Genomic DNA, 22,930 nt, shown 5'->3' with positions numbered 1-22,930 from the left:
TTGACAGTGAATTTAGATCCAAGGTCTTCTGAGAGACTTTCAAGTATTTTAGTCCAAATTGGTCTAAGTGAAGAGCATTCCAAAAATAGGTGACCTAGTGAGTTGGGTGCTTGATGACATTGTTCATACTTTGGTTTTTGTCCCAGTTTTAGACAATTTAATGAGCTATATGTGAGCGATGTACTATTTTTAGGTAAATTATGGCATGCTGTGAACAGATTTAGGAAGAATTTATTTTATGGATTGCTGAATTTCACTTCTTACCTGAAACCGTAATATAGAAATCTCTTTCCCATCATGCCTTAAGATCATCTATGGATAAATTGTTTTTGATTTTTGTCAGTAGAATCTAGAAATATTACTAGATATATATTACTGGCCTGTATTGCTTCAGGGACAGCTATTGATGGAAAGTTAAGAAGGTTGGTTTTGCCAATGTTTAAAGCTTAGTTTGTGACCTGCAGGAGGTGCTCCAGCTGCCCAAACCCAACTCAGACAGATGCAGACATAAGTCTCACAACACACTGGGTTATATTTTCTTGTGGGAAAATATTCCTAATTGTTTCCCACACAGTAATGCTCAGTACAAAAGCATAGTACTATAAGCCTACAGCACTTTTCTTCATCTGTTTTTCTCTGCCTCCACTCCTTCTCCAGTAAGCATTGTTTTCTTCCTCCTGACTCTGGCTCCTAGAGCATTGGCAGCTGGTTCCTTTTATGTAATACCTGGGAGTACTTTTGGTGGCTTGGCCTGGAAGCAGTTCTGGGTAAGGTGGGAACCTGAAGAAGCAGGCCTCTGCAGTCCCTGCAGCACTCTCTGGTGACACCTCAGGAAACCATCAGTGCTGAGCCATCAAACTCCAAGTCCCAGTATACCCTGTGGGAATCCAGGGTGCAGTAGCAACCCAGAGTGCCATCTAGTGAGTCGGGAGAGGTAATGCCCTGAGGACTCTTTTTGCCTCAGTTCTTCCTTCACAAAGGCATCCCAGCCAGGTAAGGGTGCCGGCTGTCTGCCACAATATATATATAAAAAAATAGTGTGTTGTTAGATAATTACATTTAAGACAAAGAATGTTTACACATTAGATATCTCTGAAGGTCTGGATATATAGTGAATTATGTGAATTGAATATTGTATAATCAAAAGAGGCTGGAATATGTAATTATCATGCACAGAATCTGCTGATTAGAGCATATCTGACTTAAAGTGTGTTCTACAGTGTTACTGTATCCAGAGTTAATGGTGGATCACAGTGTTACATATTGACAGCAAATAACATTGACTGGAAGATAGAGCAAAGCATGCAGAGATCATTTTGAAAATGATTTCCTTTCAATGGCTAACCAAGTATGTTTGGTTTTCTTTTAATTCTGCCTCCCTCCAAAATCATACTACATGTATGTTTACACCTCACTAACAGAACTGAAAATTAGGCAGTAACACGTCACCTTCTCTAGCAGTTGTCAGTATCATTTTCATTAATATGTCATTAACAAACATTATGAAATGTTTTAAAAATTATTAAATCATTTACATTCAAATAGTTATAAATAGTTATAAATTTCATAAAATGTTAATTTATACATTGGTAACTTTTTTTTTATAACTTTCTTTGATAAGTCATTAACAAATATTAAACAATTATTATTTACTCCTTTCCAAGTCATTTATTCATTAGTTGTAGATCTTTTTGAAGTAACTAATCTAAAGTTGAAACTATTCATTCATTGCAAAGGTTTGGAAATGTTTATTAATGAAAGTTATCATAAACTGTTATTAAGTCATCGTTTTTAATATCAGGCTATTGCACATTTCAGATAAATTAAGTTACAATTGAATCTAACTTTTTAAAAAAGTATCTTTTAATATAAGCAGGATATCCTGAATATGATATCAGGGCTTTTGGATGAATGAAGGATATTCATTTTAGTAATATTAATTCTCTCACCTAGAGTAAGATAAAGTGTTGACCATCTATTAACATTTTACTTTATATTTCAGAAATGAAGTTAAATTTTCTTGGAACAGTAAGTCAATGATATTTGAACTGTTATGAGACGAGAGCATGAAAATTGATCTAGTTTACTCCTGACTGCAATACCAGGAGAGCATTAAAATGACCTTTGAATCATGAGATCTTATGAAATTCACCAGATTTAGTACCAGTGGCAATGAAGAGAATGCATCCAAAATGAGGAAGCATCATATCATCACCATCAAGAGATACTTGTTCTACAAGCCCAATTTCCAAACCTACTTTATAGAGTTATATCATCCATCTATATATGTTATTGGTAGACTGGGCACCTTAAACCAGACCCCTTTTTGTAGTCTTGAAATCTCACAAATTATTTAAAATCCAAAACAGGGAAGCGGGTGAGGGCCTTTGATGTGCTATAGAATTTGCGATAGTGAACTCTGTTGTGACTGGACACAAAGAGGCAGGGCACCAGAAATTTCTGGATCACAAGACTCTCACTACAATCAAAACCTATTGCTGGGTTTTTATTAAGTATGTAGCCTAGCTGCCTGGTGGTAAAGATCTCTGTGGTGAACCCACTCTGTGCTGCCTTATCAGAAGCATTTGGCTGTTTAGCGAGGGGCCACAAGCTGGGTTGTTTGGGCTACCTGGAAAAAAAAGGCAAATTGTTTATTTTGAGAGTTTGTTAAGGGGCTATGTGCAGCACCCTTCAGCCTCTCTAGGGAAAACTGAGAATATATATAGGTCACAATATGTATAATATATTCTATTTTATAATGTATATTGTGCCTGTTGGAGAGGAGAGTTCAGGAAACCAAGCTCCACAAAAGATGTTTAATTTCAGTAGTGCTGGTATCTGTGTGAAAATGCAACATGGCTCTCTATCCTCTGATATTTACAGGAAGGATTACACTTCCTCTACATCTAGGTTCCCCTCAATGGGCATTTTCTGGCTTTCATTCTTCTATTTCCTTTCTGTGGAGAGAAGAGGACAGGTTCTGAGCAATCCTGTTATCTTCAAACTTCTTTCATACATTTCTTGTGCCCACTGGGTGCTCTGCACAAGGAAACAGAGTGTTGTAATATTTTTCCTTTGGCTTCATGGGAAATGATGGAGTGCCAAATTAGAGGATTCTTTGATAGAACACAGTGCTTGTGGAAAACCTGGGGCCCGAAAGTCTGACACCCTAGAGAATAAGTACATCTAGAAATCCACTCTACAAGGAGCCTAAAAAGGAGACTAGAAGGTGAAATGAGTTACACTGCCTCTCAGTATGTTCACAAGACCTGACCTCTGCACCCCAATAATGAATAAAAAGAACCAGGTGCTCCATGCATTGACATGGGGGATATGGACTCTTTCTTATTCTATATGATATTTGTCAGATGTTATGAAATAATTATCTGAAATGTTCTAGTAGTACTAGGGTGTTGCACCGTGTTAGCCATTATGAATGTAGAGAAAAGCCAAGCAAAATGACACCTTTTACTGGCTAACTAAAAAGATTACAATATACAAGCTTTCAAGGTAACTCAAGCCCCTTCTTCAGGCAAGATGTACCTTGCCTGAAGAAGGGGCCTGAGGTGCCTTGAAAGCTTGCATATTGTAATCTTTTTAGTTAGCCAATAAAAGGTGTCATTTTGCTTGGCTTTTCTCTTAAATGTTCTACAAAGTCATCTTATATTATAGGTATTCACAGTAAATTTTAATTTAGAAAAAGTATGCATGAAGCTGATGACCTTACATACAATTATGTAGAGTGATAATTCATAAACAACTTTTAAAAAAATTACTAAAATGTTGAGAATGACTACTTGAGCAGTGCAGAGTCACCAGGGTGTCTTGTCTCTTCATTTCCCAAGTGCTGTTCTGAATGCATTTATGAAGAGAGTCAAAGCACAGTGAATGGGAAATTAATCTCAAGAGGCTCAGAGTTTTTGGTGATGCATTTAGCATGTGTGGATGATATATGAATAATATACAAAGATAAATGGTGTGAAAAGTAAAGTGTGAAACACAAATCTATTTTGAGATGTCACAGGTTAAAATGTAATCTTGGGAAAAACATGCCTATTACTCATTAAATACTATATTTTAGAGGGTATATTGTGACCGCAAAATGCAGTTGTGTTAAAGCTTTAAAGGATAAATATAGCTATTCTTGTAGACAATACATTTAGTTACAGGGCAGCAAACTCTTTAATGATCTATCTACTACATTGCTCCCAGCATTTAAATCAAGGCTGAAAATTAATCAATTTAGGATAGCATAATATTGTTAAAGCAATCTTTTTTGGCAGTCTTTTTGATTGTTTGCTGATATGTGTTTGTCATTTTTGTTCTCTTCTCAGTGTTCTGTAATGGTGTTTAGTGTTCCTGCCATTTTCATCAAATATCTCCTCCAGATTTTGGAATGGCACTTCAGAGACAGTTTGTCATGTCTAATGACAGATGCTTTGTAGATTTCCACTACAATCATCAGTATCAGCTTGCTCCATCGTACATCCTCAGTGTCTGAATAACATCCCACTTTGGCACTTACTAAGCTAAGAACCACAAAGCGATATAGAAGATGATAATCCTGGCTCACAATATAACTGAGCTCTCTTCTGTCCAGGACATATGTAACACACACCTCCTTAGTATTGCAATATTATAATTAAAGGCCTCAATCATCACCCTCATTTCTCCTCTCTCTCCCTCACTCTCTCTGTGTCCTTTATTTTTACAAACAGTACAACAGAATTAGTATCCACTGAATTCTGGGACAGTTTTTACCTGCAGATCATAAGACAGGTCAGGTTATATATACATCATCTGATGTTGAATTTAATGGGTGGTAGTATATTCATTGACTGTATTGTACTCATTGAGTGTTGCCAGTGCAGATAATAATCATATTATGCCATTAGCACATGAACTGGAACCTGAACTTGGATTTGAAACATTGAGGAGTGCTGAAGGAAAAGGTTGAATGGCCAGCTGCGTAAAGACTGATTTTGACTTGGCATTTTCTTAAAAACTTCTGGCCCAAGAGTTTGCTCTCTTTGAAATATGTTAAATTGTTTATTTTCATAAGTATAAAATGTAGATGAACAAGGCAATGCAATGCAATGCAATAATTGCATAGTTAGATCTGGACCACCCTGTATATATTCCTAATCGTTTCCACACAGTAATGCTTAGTACAAAAGCACAGTACTACAAGCTTACAGCACTTTTGCTTCATCTGTTTTTCTCTGCCTCCACTCCTTCTCCAGTAAGCATTGTTTTCTTCCTCCTGACTCTGAGAGTCTCTAGAGCATTGGCAGCTGGTTCCTTTTATATAATACCTGGGAGTACTTTTGGTGGTTCATAGGTTTGGTCCAGAAGCAGTTCTGGGTAAGGTGGGATCCCGAAGAAGCAGGGCTCTGCAGTCCCTGCAGCACTCCTTGGTGATACCTCAGGAAACCATCAGTGCTGAGGGAAGATTCTTCAAGGCACATATTAAGTTTGACTTTATAAAGACAAAGAGTTCATATATATTAAAGACTATTACCCTGGGTGTTTAGAAGAATAAAAATATCACTAGAATGGATTACTATGAATGTTTTACTTGAAAAAATGTAGAAGGAACTAAAGGTGTTAAAATGCTGATAACAGAAATAATAAATAAACCTGTTATTTGGAATAGCTGAACAACAAGTTCCTAAAAATTAAAAAAAATCTAAATGCCATACAAATAATTTGCTGAAAAAAGGGTTCATTAATCCATCCATCCACTTTCCAAACTATGTATTCATCCATTTTTTTTAACATGCCTAATTCAATTTGTTATTGTGGCGGCAGGCACTTTTACCAGCAGTATTCAATGTAAGGAGCAAACCAAAGCTTGATAGGGCACCAGAAAGCATAATCTGAGGATCCAAAAAAGCCTGAAAGCTTTTTAATCTCTCATATACTGTCACCTAACAAATGGAGCCACCTTCTAAACATCTGAAAAATAAACAGACACACTGTGATCAAAGGGGAGGTAGTAAATAAGTGGTCCTATATTGAGTGTAAAAATCATTAACCAATAACTAAAGAAAAGAAAATAGCAATGATCATTATAACCACTATTATTCATTTTGACATTTTATAATGAACATATAGTAATCTGTATCTCTGTGTTTTGTGATAATGCAAACTGAAGTCCTGGAGCTAGTTATTGAAGGGAGATTTAGGAATTATTGGACAGCCAACCTATTGCTGCAACAGAACATTCATAACCCCAAAAAGTGAAAATGTATCCCCATAAAGAAAACAGTTTAGATATCTGTGTAAATAACTAGTATGTGTATAACTAATTAAACAAAAGATGATCTGAGAAAGTTAAAATACAGTGGAACCTCGGGTCACGAACACGTACAAATCGGGTTACGACCAAAAAGTTTGCCAAACTTTTGCATCTGTTCATGACCACACACTCGGGTGACAAAAAAGCCAGTTTCCCTTCCGGTTCATATGCACTGATGATTTCCCCACATGTTCAGTCTCTCCCTGTGCAGCGAGCGAGCGAGAGAGAGAGCGAGCGAGCAAGCAAGAGAGAGAGCGCGAGAGAGCAAGTGAGCGAGCGAGAGAGAGAGCGAGCGAGCAAGCAAGAGAGAGAGCGCGAGAGAGCAAGAGAGAGAGCGCGAGAGAGCAAGAGAGAGAGCGAGAGAGAGCAAGAGAGAGAGCGAGAGAGCGAGCGAGCAAGCAAGAGAGAGAGCGCGAGAGAGCAAGAGAGAGAGCGCGAGAGAGCAAGAGAGAGAGCGAGAGAGAGAGCGAGCGAGCAAGCGAGAGAGAGAGCGCGAGAGAGCAAGAGAGAGAGCGAGAGAGAGAGCGAGCGAGCAAGCAAGAGAGAGAGCGCGAGAGAGCAAGAGAGAGAGTGCGAGAGAGCAAGTGAGCGAGTGAGAGAGAGAGCGTGAGAGAGACAGCTGGCTGCATAAGGCCGAGAAGGCAGTTAAAGAATGCACCGGTCTTGTTTTTAAACAGACTGCTTTCAGCATTGTTTTAACCTCGTTGTATTTAATGAAGACTTTTTTCTATTGGATTTTAACCTCCACTTCACTTCTGTTTTTATGGGATCATTTATTTATTGAAGGATTCTGAAAGCAATGCACTTTATTTAATTTGGACTTTGTTTTTGATTGTTGTTTTGTTGATTTTAATAAAAGCACTTGGCACTTTTTGCACCATCCGATTGCTCCATTCTAGTGCCTCACTGTCGTGCTCATTGGTAACATTACCGACAGTGACGGGCTTAAGGGCTCCTGGAAGCGAGATGGGAGCATGCAGCGAACCCGCATTGTCACAGACTTTACCTCAAAACTGTAATCTCCTCTCCACCCAGTTCCTCCTCACTTCCTTCATGCCAGAACTGAACTCATGCAAGGTTAGTTTATGGTTAGTTTTTGTATTACGAATTTTTCAAATGTTTATTTTTCGGTTCATAGCGTGCATTGTTGCAATGCTACTTTTCTTCATTGTTTATTAAATTACAGATTTTTCAAATGTTCATGTTTTCCCTGTGCTTAAAACTCATTAAAAAAAAGTGTTTACAGCGATCGTTTCGTAGCGTGCATTGTTGCAATGTTACTTTTCTTGGTTGTTTATTATATTACAGATTTTTCAAATGTTCATTTTTTTCCCAGTGCTTAAAACTTTTTTACATTCAATCCTATGGGGGAAATTACTTCGGTTCACGACCAAATCGGGTTACGACCAGAGTTTTGGAATGAATTACGGTTGTGACCCGAAGTTCCACTGCAGTTGTAAAATAAAATTAGACTGTAAAAATGACATTCAGCTATAGATTACGCTGTAAATATCTTTCTTACACTGCAAAACTGTGCCCCATTGGTTTACAGAATTTGTTTGATAAACCCATTTGCTTTGGCAGGCACCTCTCAGACATCTTAAAACTATTTGTTGTACCTTTTTTTGAAATGTAGTAACACTCAACAAACTTCCTAAACTTCTCCTGAAACACAGGCACTAAAACACCTTTCCTCTTCATCCCTCTGCAGACTGGAAAATTGTCAGCTTTACCACCCTTGATGTCTCTTCTGGTGTCCATCCACCTGGACCTGCCTCCTCTTGCCAGAAGTCCTTGTTGCCAGAAGATCTGCCATCTTGAGACAGTCAATACTTAGACTCATGACTGTCAAGACAATTATCCATCCATCCATCCATTTTCCAACCCGCTGAATCCGAAAACAGGATCACGGGGGTCTGCTGGAGCCAATCCCAGCCAACACGGGGCACAAGGCAGGAACCAATCCCGGGCAGGGTGCCAACCCACCGCAGGACACACACAAACACACCAAGCACACACTAGCACCAATTTAGAATCACCAATCCACCTAACCTGCATGTCTTTGGACTGTGGGAGGACACCGGAGCACCCAGAGGAAACCCACGCAGACACGGGGAGAACATGCAAACTCCATGCAGGGAGGACCCGGGAAGCAAACCTGGGTCTCCTAACTGCGAGGCAGCAGCGCTACCATTGCGCCACTGTGCCGCCCGTCAAGACAATTACTTTTCTCAAAATGTTTGTGAAATCACATATTATTTTTCAATTATACAGGGTTTGCTTGCGGGTGACACAAAACTTTATATGCTTAGCTGCAATATTTCTTACAAGAGTTAAATTTAAATGACTATATAATGTGTATTTTTGACTAAAAGAGCATGAAGGTCTTTAGTCTGGAATTAAATAATGATAAGAATGTGAAACAACAAACATTACAAGAGACACTTAGAGAATGGATACTTCAAAACTAAATGAACATTTACTTTGAGTGATCTTATGACACATTAAAATAGTTTTTGATTGGTTGCTTTCAGCACAAACTCATCAGCTGATACACAGACTCAACAGTAAAGTCAAATTCAGTTCATCTTACAGTATCAGACTGCCAGGAATCATCTTGAGTTAACTCTTCTTCTTCTTAGCTGTTATCCCATGCTCATGCAAGGTCAGGTGTTGAGCAGGACTTACCCCACTTGTTTCGATTGATGGCATCCTCTGGGACAACGTCGACTTGTCGCAAATCTCCTTTTTCAAGCCATTGCTTTTTGCGGTTTTCAGCATGGTCACTTGCTGTGTTGGCTCAATCATAAAGCTGTCTTGGCTACTGAGTCTTCACTGTTGCAGATGACATGGCCATGCCAGTGGAGGTGTGCACTGCACATCTTCTCGTTGCTTGGCGCCATGGTCATGGTCTTCTGAACATCTTCCTTAATGATATGGTCAAATTTGGTTAGGCCTCAACCTACCTCAGCATTCGCATCTCCTTAACATGTAGCACTGACTCGTGCTTGGTGGAAGCTGGCCAACATTCAGCCCCATACATAGCCACTGGGCAGAATACTGCTTTATAAATCTTATTCTTAGAGAACCCCAGTAATCTGTCAGCATGTCAGCCAGGCTGCACTGGTTCAGGTTCGGGCGTCTGGCATCAGTCGCAGCAGACGAGCAATCCAAGGTATTTAAATTTGGTGACCCTCTTAAGTTCCTGGACACCGATCCAGATAGTACTATAGTCTGCATGCCACATTCTATGTATTCTATTTTCTTGATGTTAAATCAGATGCTATTTTCTTCATGTCTTGTTTTCCACCTCTATGTGAGGCTTTCTAGGGCCTATTGGGTTTCATCCGTCAGCACAGCATCACTAGCGTACAGGAGTATCCATGGGTGTGGCCGTTTCCATACATAAATTGAAGAGCGAGAGCAGTGATCCTTTGTGGACACCCACATTGATAGTGATAGACAGTGTGATGCCTTCCATATTGGGATTGTGATGCTGGTAGACCAGTGTTTGTGGACCTTGCCTTCATCAACGATTCAATTGAACATACACAACTTGTGTTAACTCTCACATTATCATATTTAATTTTTTTGGCCACTCAATAATGGAAAATGTAGGTTCGAGAAAGTGATGGGTGTATTGCTACAAATGCTGATAAATTAGTTGCATTTTTAAAACTGTATGATTAAAATATTCTTATTGTGTAATTTGAGGAAATTTCACTTTATATAAGTGACATATGTACAATGAACAATTTCTGCATGTTCCTTAGATCTGATCATAACCTAGTCTACAAATAAATTCATATACTGTATAGTGGCAAGTTGAATGCCTCACAACCATCATGTTTTTCTAGTAAGAGTAGTCTTAACTTAATCTGATATAAAACAAATTTAAAAAGCTGGAAAGCTATATCACACCAGCAGATAATAAAATGCCTTACCTCCCATGTGTCAGCACCATAAGACAACTAATGTACTTTTCCCCCATTTTTAATGTACATTATATTTTTAGAGAAGTCCTTTAGCAATATGGCAAAAATAAATCTAGGTACTAAGATAATTATAATTTAATATATTCACTACATAAAAGTGACAGCTTTGTGTACAATACAACCTTTCTCTCTGAAGCAAGGTTAAAAGAAAATGTCCATTTCATTATTCACCTAACCTATAATACAATCTTGCTTGTTCAGTTTGCTTTATGCACATATTATGAAGTGGTAAGTAAGGACCATTTTTGCTTGTTCAATTTCATTTCAATGGGTTTAATTAATTTAGGGTTACTTTTGATAAAAGCAGTAGATATGGTAATGGGTCATTAAGCGATTAAACTGCACCTTACCTTTTCAGAAAGAGTAAGTCAAAATGATAAAGCTGTTAGATAAAAAAATCTCACAGTACATGAGCCATTAAGGAATCTGGGCATACAGCAATGCTACGATAAGACAGATTTGCAGCAAATGGAGAACTATTGCGTTTCTTTCTATATATAGCACCTCTTGTTTCTTACTGTCAGTTAGGTGGATGACCTTTATGTGCCAAAAGAACTTACATTACTTCCATTTTTAAGGCAGCTTTCAATTGTAAATACACAGCAGGTTATTTTAGTCATAAAGAATCATTTGTAATATTTCTCTATGGGGAATTGCACAATTGTACAGATCAACAAATTTTCATGTAATAAATGTGATCCAATATAATTTGCAGCTTTTGTGGAGAAAAATGTATTTTTCACAGAAAAGCCATTGCACAATTCAAATATAACTTTTCTAGTTTTTAGTGTTCATCTGACTGTGTTGAATGAAGGAAATTTGTTGACATCTGCATAATTAGATGATTGCATTGGCTATAATACAGCATGCAATACACATCAACAGTGATGGCAGTAAACTCAATTCTTAAATGTCAAAATATGTCATTTGGCATGTAATTGTTAAAAGCAGCAAAGCATGTCCAAACTGGTTTCAATATACGCCTAGTGTATCTTTGCATGTGTTTGTAAGTCTACAAAACTTTTTAATTTACCTTTAGAAGAACATTCACAAACTGTTTCTTTGAGGATTCCCTGATCTGACAGGAGCTGGTTAAATGTGAAAGCAAACCATGCCCATTAAATAATAGACAATCAAGAAATTATTCAAAACAACCTGTCAACCAATGAGGCAACTTCCCAATGTTAGATAAAAAGGGTTGTAACTAGTTTAAAGCAGCTAAACCTTTGAATGAACAACTGTGAGTGCAGCATGAGTCGTGCTTGGCAAAAGACTCTCCACTACTCCAAGTTGATACAGGATTACTCCGAAAGCCAAAATGAGACAAGACCATCATTGTTTTCCAATAGGCTTGGGACTGGTAGTCTATCAGGACATCGACCAGTTTAGTATTGTTGGTTTTATATCCTTAATTAATCACCTACAATAGGTGCTGTAGCAAAATTATCTGACATTCAAGTTCAACCCCTGCACATAATATCAGTATTGTATGATAGATTTTAGGCCGTGTAAAATAACCTTTTCACTTAAATATAAAACATTACAGGAAAGCTGATTTTACAAACAATTATTTCATACTTATTTGTTTCACAGGTGCAGTGGTGCACTTGTTAATGGTATTGCCTCACAGCACCAGGATTTTAGGTTCGGCACCCTGCCTAATCATTGTATGAATGGTTTTCCTTACTTGTATATCAAAAACTATATGTATTACAATACTACTAACAGCCTTCTGCCTAAGTTAGAGTAGGTATCTCTGCAATAAACTAGAATACTTTCTGGAGTCGATTTTTGTCTTATTTCCAGAGCTGCATGTGATTCTGTAATGGGCTACTTGTGATCATAAAATTAATACCAGAAATGTAATGTTAAAGAGGAGGATGACAGATAAATTAAAAAAGAAAGTAACTCGTCATTACATTAATCATTCACAATCAAAAAGATTAGGTGAATGTTGGACAGAGCAATTAATTAACTTTGAAAAAAATATTAAATGAGGAAAATGTAAGAAATTAATGTTCAACTAATAAATAAAATTGTTTATATTATATTATTGGGGCTTTTAAAATGGCTAATACGTGGGTGTAACCAAAAAAGTGACCGCTTGGTATATACATTCAAGTAGGGAGTTGTATTTTTAACTTGTGTGGTATGTAGCATTGCTGACCTTTTCTGAATTATAGCATACCTGTATAACACATACCTTAGGTAATTTAAAAAGAAATTTATTTTAAAGTTCTTCTCAAGTTAAATACTCTTTTCTTATTATTTTTACGTTATGTCATGATATATTTTAGGAAACATTTTAGTTTTATTTTGCTGCCTTTTCTTTGATTTTCCCCAATTATTGTCACAGTAACCACTGTCTAGTAAATCAGACATGGGCGGAGTGGTGGCTCTGAGGCTAAGGATCTGCGCTGGTATCCCGAAGGCTGCTGGTTCAAATCCCTGTCACTGCCAATAAGGCCACTGCTCTGCTGGGCCCTTGAGCAAGGCCCTTAACCTGTAATTGCTCCAGGGGCGCTGTACAATGGCTGACCCTGCGCTCTGACCCCAAGGGGTATGCGAAAACTACCAAATTCCTAATACAAGAAATTGTATAAGGTGAAATAAAGAACAAAAAAAAAAAAAAAAAAATTACACACTTGACATCATATTATATAATGCTTGGGCTTACACATGTTTTTCATCTAAAATGTAAAAAGCAAAAATAAAGGAAAAAAACGAAAGAGCTTATACACCTACAAAAACATAAAGAGTTTAGCATTTAAAGAATATATATTGCTGATATAATATACAATAGGTATGTATGGCATGTAATGTGAGAAATCATAATTCTAACACTGTTATAATGACATAAACTGAGAATTAAATAAAAAGTGTCAATTACAAAAATATGCATTTTATTAACATAAGCTCACTCCAATCATACCACACTAGGCAAGTTCACACTGTCAGCAAAAGTGCAAGTCATGGTTCCATGAAATGAACCACTCACACAGCACTGGGGTTCAGCTGTCCACTTTTCAAATAAACCCAGCTGTGATGTTACAATTTATCAAATTATTTCACACAACAATAAAAGAATTTAAAAAAATTAAATAGAAAACAAGGAAAATGTTTTTTTTAGTCATTGATATTCCACAGAAGCTCTAATAAATGATTTTCTCCAAATCCCAAGCTGTCTGCCTCCTTGACCCTCTCTTAGTAGACCATTGCTGTAGTTTTTAATTTGTGAGAGAAAACATATCTGATGCCTTCTATCAGGGAAGTCATTTTCAAGCATGTGCTCACGACCTCTGATTCTGTTATCCACATTATGAAAAATTTAGTTTAATTGAGCCCCTAAAGACTTGGGAAAGCTTTTATGTCTTTGCCTTATACTGTTCTTTATTCCTCTTTACAGAAATGCAATAAGCCATGAGATTATTTTTATAACAAAGATTTGTGCCCAATGATCTATTATGAGCTCCTGCTGGAAATCATTGAAATTTTATCTGACTTCTTGTCTTTCCTTTAATGTTGGTCTTACATTCTGACATTCTACTAAAAAATTCACATTTTTGTTTTTGAGAACATTTTTTGTTTTACTGTAATTTATGTCAAAGTTAAAGAAAGTGTTAAAATAAAGGAACAGTTAAAAAAAACGAGACTCCCATCATTTTCAATTAACTAGCCTTTACTAAATCATTGTTCTGATTAAAAGTGTGAACAGCAAAATATTTTGTGTGGAATCTTTATACACTAAATGGTCTACATTCTGTGGTCTTTATGAGTACCACAAAACCATTTTCTGGCTTTTTAGAGGGTTTTTTTAGGTATTTCCACCTGTTGGAAGAGCCAACATTGTTTGCACCATTGGAGTTTTGCTGTTAATGGAAGGAAGTCAAATTACAAATTGAATAGATTACATTAAAATATAACAGGATTTACAGACACAGTGGTACTAGAAACTATATATAGTATTCTGGTTTGGTGGCCCAAAAAACTAAAATGGAATTCTTATTTCCTACAGGTAATTTCTGTGCACAGCTGAAAGTGTAAGGTGCCAAACAGGGCATAAATCATATATTTTGTAAATAATTTATTGGTTTTCATGTGAACACTATTGGTTTATGAGTATTTACTATCAGTTGTACTTCGGTAAAATACTGGTCTCCTTCCCATGAAACTAGTTTACCCACATGAAACCAATATAAACATGCATGAAACCAGTATAATGCATACACAAAACCATTGCTAGACTAATAGTATATGAAGCAGGCCAATATAGTTCACTCATAAAGCAATGGCAAATTTACCTGAATCAGTAATATTCAAGCACAAATCAATATAGTTCACATACAAACCAGCAGTATGTATATACAAACCAATATAATTCACACACAAACATATAATATATGGACACGGACCAATATAGTTCATATGAATAGGACTCATGTGACACACTCTGCTAATGGACACACAGTTCTGCTTCTGTTTGCATCCTTTCCACCTTTTTGCTCACTATTGACTACCCCTGCTGTCTAGAATTTTTCAAAATGATATATAAGATTCAGTTTACCTTGAAGCATCTGATAATGGCTACTACAGAAAGAAGATCCCGTTCCTCCCTTAGCAGTCCTGATAAAAAGATACTCTGACCTGAAGGCGACTCAGAGGAGAATGCCATCTCTCCCTTCATGGCTTTTTTGTTGAGGAAATGAAAAAAATTGTTGGGAAATACGTGAACTTCTTACATGGCATCATCCAACAGAATCATACCAAGCTCTGGACTGATATGAATGCCTTAAGAGCTGCCTTCAATATGTTGCAGAAGGATGTAGCCTTCATTAAAGCAATGACTGACTGCCATACTACAGAAGTCACTGGCATCAATTGGGAGGTTGAGTTGTTGTCGACAAAGCTCACCAAGATGGAAGATTATCAGCACTGTAATAACCTTAGTCTTATTGGCATAATGATTGCTATGTAGTGATCATTGGGATTTGGGTACAGTAATCCCTTCTCCATCGCGGGGGTTGCGTTCCAGAGCCACCAGCGAAATAAGAAATTCCGCGAAGTAGAAACCATATGTCCATCCATCCATTTTCCAACCCGCTGAATCCAAACACAGGGTCACAGGGGTCTGCTGGAGCCAATCCCAGCCAACACAGGGCACAAGGCAGGAAACAATCCTGGGCAGGGTGCCAACCCACCGCAGGACACACACAAACACACCCACACACCAAGCACACACTAGGGCCAATTTAGAATCGCCAATCCACCTAACCTGCATGTCTTTGGAATATGGGAGGAAACCGGAGCTCCCGGAGGAAACCCACACAGACACGGGGAGAACATGCAAACTCCACGCAGGGAGGACCCGGGAATCGAACCCAGGTCCCCAGATCTCCTAACTGCGAGGCAGCAGCGCTACCCACTGCGCCACCGTGCCGCCCCAACCATATGTTTATATGGTTATTTTTATATTGTCATGCTTGGGTCACAGATTTGCGCAGAAACACAGGAGGTTGTAGAGAGACAGGAACGTTATTCAAACACTGCAAACAAACATTTGTCTCTTTTTCAAAAGTTTAAACTGTGCTCCATGACAAGACAGAGATGACAGTTCTGTCTCACAATTAAAAGAATGCAAACATATCTTCCTCTTCAAAGGAAACAGAGAGGAAAGCAAACAAATCAATAGGGCTGTTTGGCTTTTAAGTATGCGAAGCACCGCCGGTACAAAGCTGTTGAAGGCGGCAGCTCACACCCCCTCCGTCAGGAGCAGGGAGAGAGAGAGAGACAGAGAAAAACAAAGTCAAAAATCAATACGTGCCCTTTGAGCTTTTAAGTATGCGAAGCACCGTGCAGCATGTCGCTTCACGAAGCAGCTGCACACAGAAGGTAGCAACGTGAAGATAATCTTTCAGCATTTTTAGACGAGCGTCAGTATCGTCTAGGTGTGCGAACAGCCCCCCTGCTCACACCCCCTACGTCAGGATCAGAGAAAGTCAGCGCAAGAGAGAGAGAGAGAAAGTAAGTTGGGTAGCTTCTCAGCCATCTGCCAATAGCGTCCCTTGTATGAAATCAACTGGGCAAACCAACTGAGGAAGCATGTACCAGAAATTAAAAGACCCATTGTCCGCAGAAATCCGCGAACCAGCAAAAAATCCGCGATATATATTTAAATATGCTTACATATAAAATCCGCGATAGAGTGAAGCCGCGAAAGGCGAAGCACGATATAGCGAGGGATCACTGTATTTAGTTTATATTTTGAATAATAGCTGATCCTGACAGCAGGAACTTTCATTTCTGTTTCATACTTCATCTTCCTTTTATTGAGTGGGGTGTTTGAATGCATTCTTGCAGCTGCTTGTAGTTTGATGATGGGTGCCATGTGCAAATTGTGGCAGATGAGTGTAACCCTTTCCCAGCCAGGATGCCCATATGCTGGGACGACCAGGGAGAGAACTTGTATGGGGCATTACCTCTCCTAGATGGCAACCCCCCTGGATTGCAACGGTCCCTCGGATTCCCACAGGGCTTCATGGGAGTTGAAGTGTGGCACAGCCCTGCTGCGGAGTCCTACTTTTTTGGGCTTCCAACTCACCTGGAAGTGCTTCCAGACCAGGCTAATGGGCTACCAGAAGTACTCCTGGGTGCAGGATAAAACCATCCCTCTGCCACTGCTTTGGGAGCCAGAGACGGGAGGTGGAGGACAAAGCTTGCCAAAGGAAGATTTGAGGCGGAAGACTGTGAGAGGAAAAGAAAGAAGAGAAGTGCTGTGTGCTGTTATATTGTGCTGTGTTAGTGCTTAACTGTGTTTTATACTGTGCAGGCAGGGGAGAACGGCCATGGCTAAATAAAAAGTCTTTGTGTGTGCTGGACTTATGCTTTGTGTTTGTTTGTGTCAGGTTTGGGGAGCTGGTTTGCCCCCTGGTGGCTACAGTGTATAAGACAACTCTGATGCCTTGCATTCTTGGGTTGTGCATGTGTCTGCTTATAAGCCTTTGTACAACATCTCCAAGATTTTTTAGCTTAAGCATTTTGCTTCACTCATGCAAGGTCAGAGTTGATTGGTGGGGGGGTGAGTGCTTCGGGATCCATCATGCCTGGTTTAAAGTTTTACGACCGCCTTTCTGAATGGCTGAGGCAGCAGTTATCCAGAGCTTGAGGGTACAGGTTTTATGTAATTTTCTTAGGTAGGGTGGGTTTTACTGAGAAAGGTGAATGGCAGATGAACACTGCTGCAGGGATGCGCATGGCTCTTTTGGCACATCCTTTTGTTTTTCTTCCTATCTGCCTTTACCTTTTAGACCGTGGCTAATCTATCTATCTATCTATCTATCTATCTATCTATCTATCTATCTATCTATCTATCTATCTATCTATCTATCTATCTATCTATCTATCTATCTATCTATCTATCTATCTATCTATCTATCTATCTATCTATCTATCTATCTATCTATCTATCTATCTATCTATCTAATTTGAATATAGCTTCTTAGAACATAGGAACCTTGTCAATCCTGAAAAACGGTTTTTGGTGCCTGACTTTTTACGTAGATATTGCATTGACCTCAGTTTCATAATTGAGACTCATTTGTTAAAGCAAGATGTGATGTGGGCTGCCTCCACATGTTACATGGTTGTCTCATCATCATCTGCCACTTCTTGGAAGTGTAGAGTTGCAATATTTGTCCAGCGATCCCTTCATCTTAAGGTCCTGGGCTCTGGATGTGATTCTAATGGTTAATACTGTTATCTTCTGTCCGAGCTTGGTGGTAGAAAGATTAGATTTATTGTGGTGTATGCTCCCACTCCCTTTCATGGCACGTTCTTTCCAGGGCTTGGCAAGTCAGATTCTTACACATTATGACTATGAGTTTGTTATTGGCACAGATTCCAATACTGCACTTGACTCAGTCCTAGATAAATCTGCTCCCTCTGTCAACTCGCAGTTTGTGTAAATTTGCTACTGATCTTAATCTAGTTGATTCATATTGTTTAATTAACACCTCTGTTAAAGAGTACAGTAATCCCTCCTCCATCGCGGGGGTTGCGTTCCAGAGCCACCCGCGAAATAAGAAAATCCGCGAAGTAGAAACCATATGTTTATATGGTTATTTTTATATTGTCATGCTTGGGTCACAGATTTGCGCAGCAACACAGGAGGTTGTAGAGAGACAGGAACGTTATTCAAACACTGCAAACAAACATTTGTCTCTTTTTCAAAAGTTTAAACTGTGCTCCATGACAAGACAGAGATGACAGTTCTGTCTCACAATTAAAAGAATGCAAACATATCTTCCTCTTCAAAGGAGTACGTGTCAGGAGCACAGAATGTCACATAGATAGAGAAAACAATCTCTAGCAAACAAATCAATAGGGCTGTTTGGCTTTTAAGTATGCGAAGCACCGCGGCACAAAGCTGCTGAAGGCGGCAGCTCACACCCCCTCCGTCAGGAGCAGGGAGAGAGAGAGAGAGAGAGAGAGAGATAGAGAGAGACAGAGTTTGTTTTTCAGTCAAAAATCAATACGTGCCCTTCGAGCTTTTAAGTATGTGAAGCACCGTGCAGCATGTCGTTTCAGGAAGCAGCTGCACAAAAGATATCAACGTGAAGATAATCTTTCAGCATTTTTAGACGAGCGTCCGTATCGTCTAGGTGTGCGAACAGCCCCCCTGCTCAATCCCCATACGTCAGGATCAGAGAAAGTCAGCGCAAGAGAGAGAGAAGAGTAAGCAATCTAGCTTCTCAGCCATCTGGCAAAAGCGTCCCTTGTATGAAATCAACTGGGCAAACCAACTGAGGAAGCATGTACCAGAAATGAAAAGACCCATTGTCCGCAGAAATCCGCGAACCAGCAAAAAATCTGCGATATATATTTAAGTATGCTTACATATAAAATCCGCGATGGAGTGAAGCCGCGAAAGGCGAAGCACGATATAGCGAGGGATCACTGTACTCCTTTTTTTTCTCACCGTTCTAAGTCTCAGTCTCACATTGATTACATTTTTTTTTCTTGCTCTCTTTATTTCTCTTTCCCTTCATGGCTTCTGTTACTAATGCTAGTCTCCTCTCTTCCTGCATCTCTGACTGTAAGTGTACTGTATTAGACATGTTTTTGCCTTCTCTGGTATCCTGGGCACCACAATGGAAACTTAATACATCTCTGCTTCAGAACCCTAAATTTATTGCTTATTTGGCTCCTAAGATTAAACAATTTATTTCTATCAATGCTGGGTCAACTCAAGATCCTGCCTTTTGCTGGATGACTGTTAAATATTTTTTATGATGCTGCTATGGATTTTGCAAGTGGCCCATGAATCCCATCAAAAGATCTGAGATCTAGAAAATCATGTCTTGCTTTTACAGAGCCCATATGTCCCTGTTTGGTGGACAAAGACCATGGAACTATCATTGGCAGCACTAGGGCTAAAATGAATGTTTTATTGTTGCATTGTGCAGAATTTCTGGTTCATCGCACCAGGACATGCTACTATGTTTCTGGGTCTACACCCAATAAACTTCTAGCTTTCATGCTTCGCAAATGTGATTCCTTCCCTATGATTTTGGCCATTAAAACTAAGGAGGGGCGTCTCATTACAAACCCAGACAATATTAATAGGTGTTTTTTTTTTTCAGTTCTGTTCTGATCGTCTCTTTTCATCCTCTTTCTTTGATTCTACTGATGTGGACTCATTTCTAAAACTCCTGTCCCTCTTTGACCTTTCAGAGTAGGGAATCCATTCCCGGACATTTTTCATTCCAGCATTCCCGGGAATGAAACTGCTGTAATTCCCGGGAAAACTGGAACGGCCAAGCTCGTATATATAGCGTGTAAAAGTGTAAAAATCGATCAAGAAATAACAGAGTTATAGTTGAAAATAATTACAGTAAGTGTCATGGTTTTTTGGCCCACGGTGTAGTGTGTTGCTCATTAATTCATTCAACAACAGACCAGCAGCAGTCAGTCTCCCGGCTCCCACTAAGACTGAGCACAGTGGACTGGGAGGTGTCTGCACTCTGCAGCTTACGAATGCCGGGATGGGGCAGAGTTCATTGATGTCTGTGCTGTTGACAGCTTTGAACAGCAACTTGAAATTGCAATGCATCAGTCTGTTGCATCCGCATTATCTGTGCCAAGAAACTTGCCATCACAGAATGATGACAAGAAACTGCATGCATCAGTAAAAGCTGAAATGGCAGTGTTTCAGAGCAACAGCAAGCGCGGGCATTGTTTAGAACAAGTGTATCAATATCTGATGACTGTGCCGCCTACTTCCGTGGAGGCAGAGCATGCTTTCTCAGCGGCTGGCATACTCTGCACGAAGGTGCACTCTCGCCTGGACGATCGCATGCTGGACACGTTGTGCTTTCTATGCTCTTATTACCGCAACTAACTAGATACATGTACTTATATGACAGCGTGAACTGCTTGTAGTTAAGGTTAGTCTTTTATTGGTGTCAACATATTGCAGTAGTTTTATTAAAAATAAGCGTTGGTCGTTCTAAAACCGTTCACATGTGAGATGCCCATGCACTGTGTCATCCCCGGGAGCCCGGGATTCCTGGGAATGACATGCGGGATTCCCGAATTCCCGGGAATGGATAACCCTGTCTGGGAATGGATTCCCTATTTCAGAGTCAGAGGCCTCTGCCTATCATGGTCCCCTATCACTTAATGAACTAAAAGAAGCACTGGACTCTATGAATTCTGGGAAATCTCTGGGGCCTCATTGTTTTCCCCCTGAGATCTTGTCTGCTTTTTGGAAGCAGCCCACAGACTCATTGTTCCAGATGCTTAACTCTGCCCTTTCTTCATCCCACATCAACCATTTATTTAATTTGGCTCTGATCAACCTGTTGCTTAAACAGGGCAAGGACCCCAACAATTGCTAAAGTTATCCCCCATTATCACGTATGAATTCTGATATCAAGCTGCTGGCAAAGGTGCTTGCACTTTGGTTGAAGGCAATGATTCCTAGACTGATTCATTCTGATCAAACTAGCTTTATAGGTATTAAGTCCCATCATGTGACTGACAATGTTCAGTGATCGCTGCATGTTTTGCATGTTACTCCTACACTTTGCCCTCACCCTCTGCTATTTTTCCCTAGATACAGAGAAGGCATTTGACAGGATGAACTGAATGTTTTTTGTGGAGGTTCTTGGTAGAATGAGCTTTGGGCCAGCCTTTATTAACATGAACCAGACTCTTTATTCTTCTCCCTCTTCTATCATTTTCACTAATACCAACATTTACTCACCTTTTCATGTGGTTCAAGGAGCCAGACAGGGCTGTCCTCTTTCCCTGCTTCTCTTTACTTTTTCATTAGAGCTTCTGGCAGTAGCTGTTCACAACTCAGAAAATATCAGTCCCATATTGATTAAAGATATACCCCAAAAAGTTTAATATTGACGATGTTCTTCTCAGCTTGGTAATGCCCTTGCTGATCTTCCCCATGTTCTTGATCTGTTTCATATCTATGAAGCCCTGTCTGGTTATAGGATTATCTGGTCTAAATCTGTTCTTTTCCCACTAAATTCTTCCTGTCATCGCTCTACATTTACCTCATTCATTCCCGGGATAGGGTCTTTCAGATACCCGGGATTGCTGGTGGACAGGAACTTGCAGCTGCCAACTTCCACTGTTTTTTGAAGGGTATGAGACTCTTTTCTTCTTGGTCCCACCTTCCTCTCTCATTCCAATCCAGACTGGCAATTATTAAAATGAATCTGCTCTCTAGAATTAACTTTGTTAGCTCTATGCTCCCTCCCAAACCTAAGTTCTGGCAATCTGTTAAGTCTCTGGTGTCTTTATTCCTTTGGAATCACAGGCAACCATCTATTAAACTCTCCACTTTGATCCGTGATAGTTTGCATGGTGCTGTCTCCCCCTCTGATTTCGAGCTGTACCACCTTGCCTTTACTCTGATCAGTCTGGAGCTGGGTCTTCCCTCCCCAGCATCCTCCTTCCTGGTTGCCCATGGAAACAAAATATATTTTTCTTCATTGTTCAACTTCATTTCTGCTTCTTTCTAACAAAGTAAAGTCCCTTTCTCCTATTGTTGATTCCATTGTCTCTTAGGCCCTTCAGACATGGAGAAGTGTTGAAAAATTGATGGATCCTTTGCCAAGATGGCACCTTCACACTCCTTTATTTTGTAATTCTCTCCTCAATATCATAGGCTGTCCAATTTCCTCCTCCCCTTGGTCTGTTATATCTGTGCTTGGAGATATCTTTAAGGAGTCAGAGCTAGAAACATTCTATCCTTTTCAATCTAGGAATTCTATCCCTTCCACTTCCTACTTTTTCTATTTGTAGCTGAGGTCTGTACTCAAATCATGTGGAATTCCCCTCTCTCATCCTCTTCCAATGCATTCACTCTATTCATTTGCTTCATCCCTTTCTCACAAATCCAAACAGGTATCTGGTCTCTATATCCTCATCCATAAAGATTCCCTCAAAACTCTCCCAATCGTGTCTAATTGGCTAACAGAGCTCTCCTCATCCTCTGTGTTGTGCTGGCAACTTTCTAAAAATCAAAAATTGCTCTAAAATACTAATCACCAGCACACACAATTTAAATTTATTCATAGACTGTACCTTATTCCCCAGAGACGTTATGAAATGGACT

The sequence above is a fragment of the Erpetoichthys calabaricus genome, chromosome 3, assembly GCF_900747795.2.
Source record: "Erpetoichthys calabaricus chromosome 3, fErpCal1.3, whole genome shotgun sequence".
Classification (NCBI taxonomy): domain Eukaryota; kingdom Metazoa; phylum Chordata; class Cladistia; order Polypteriformes; family Polypteridae; genus Erpetoichthys; species Erpetoichthys calabaricus.
Note: the sequence above shows the minus strand (reverse complement) of the source record.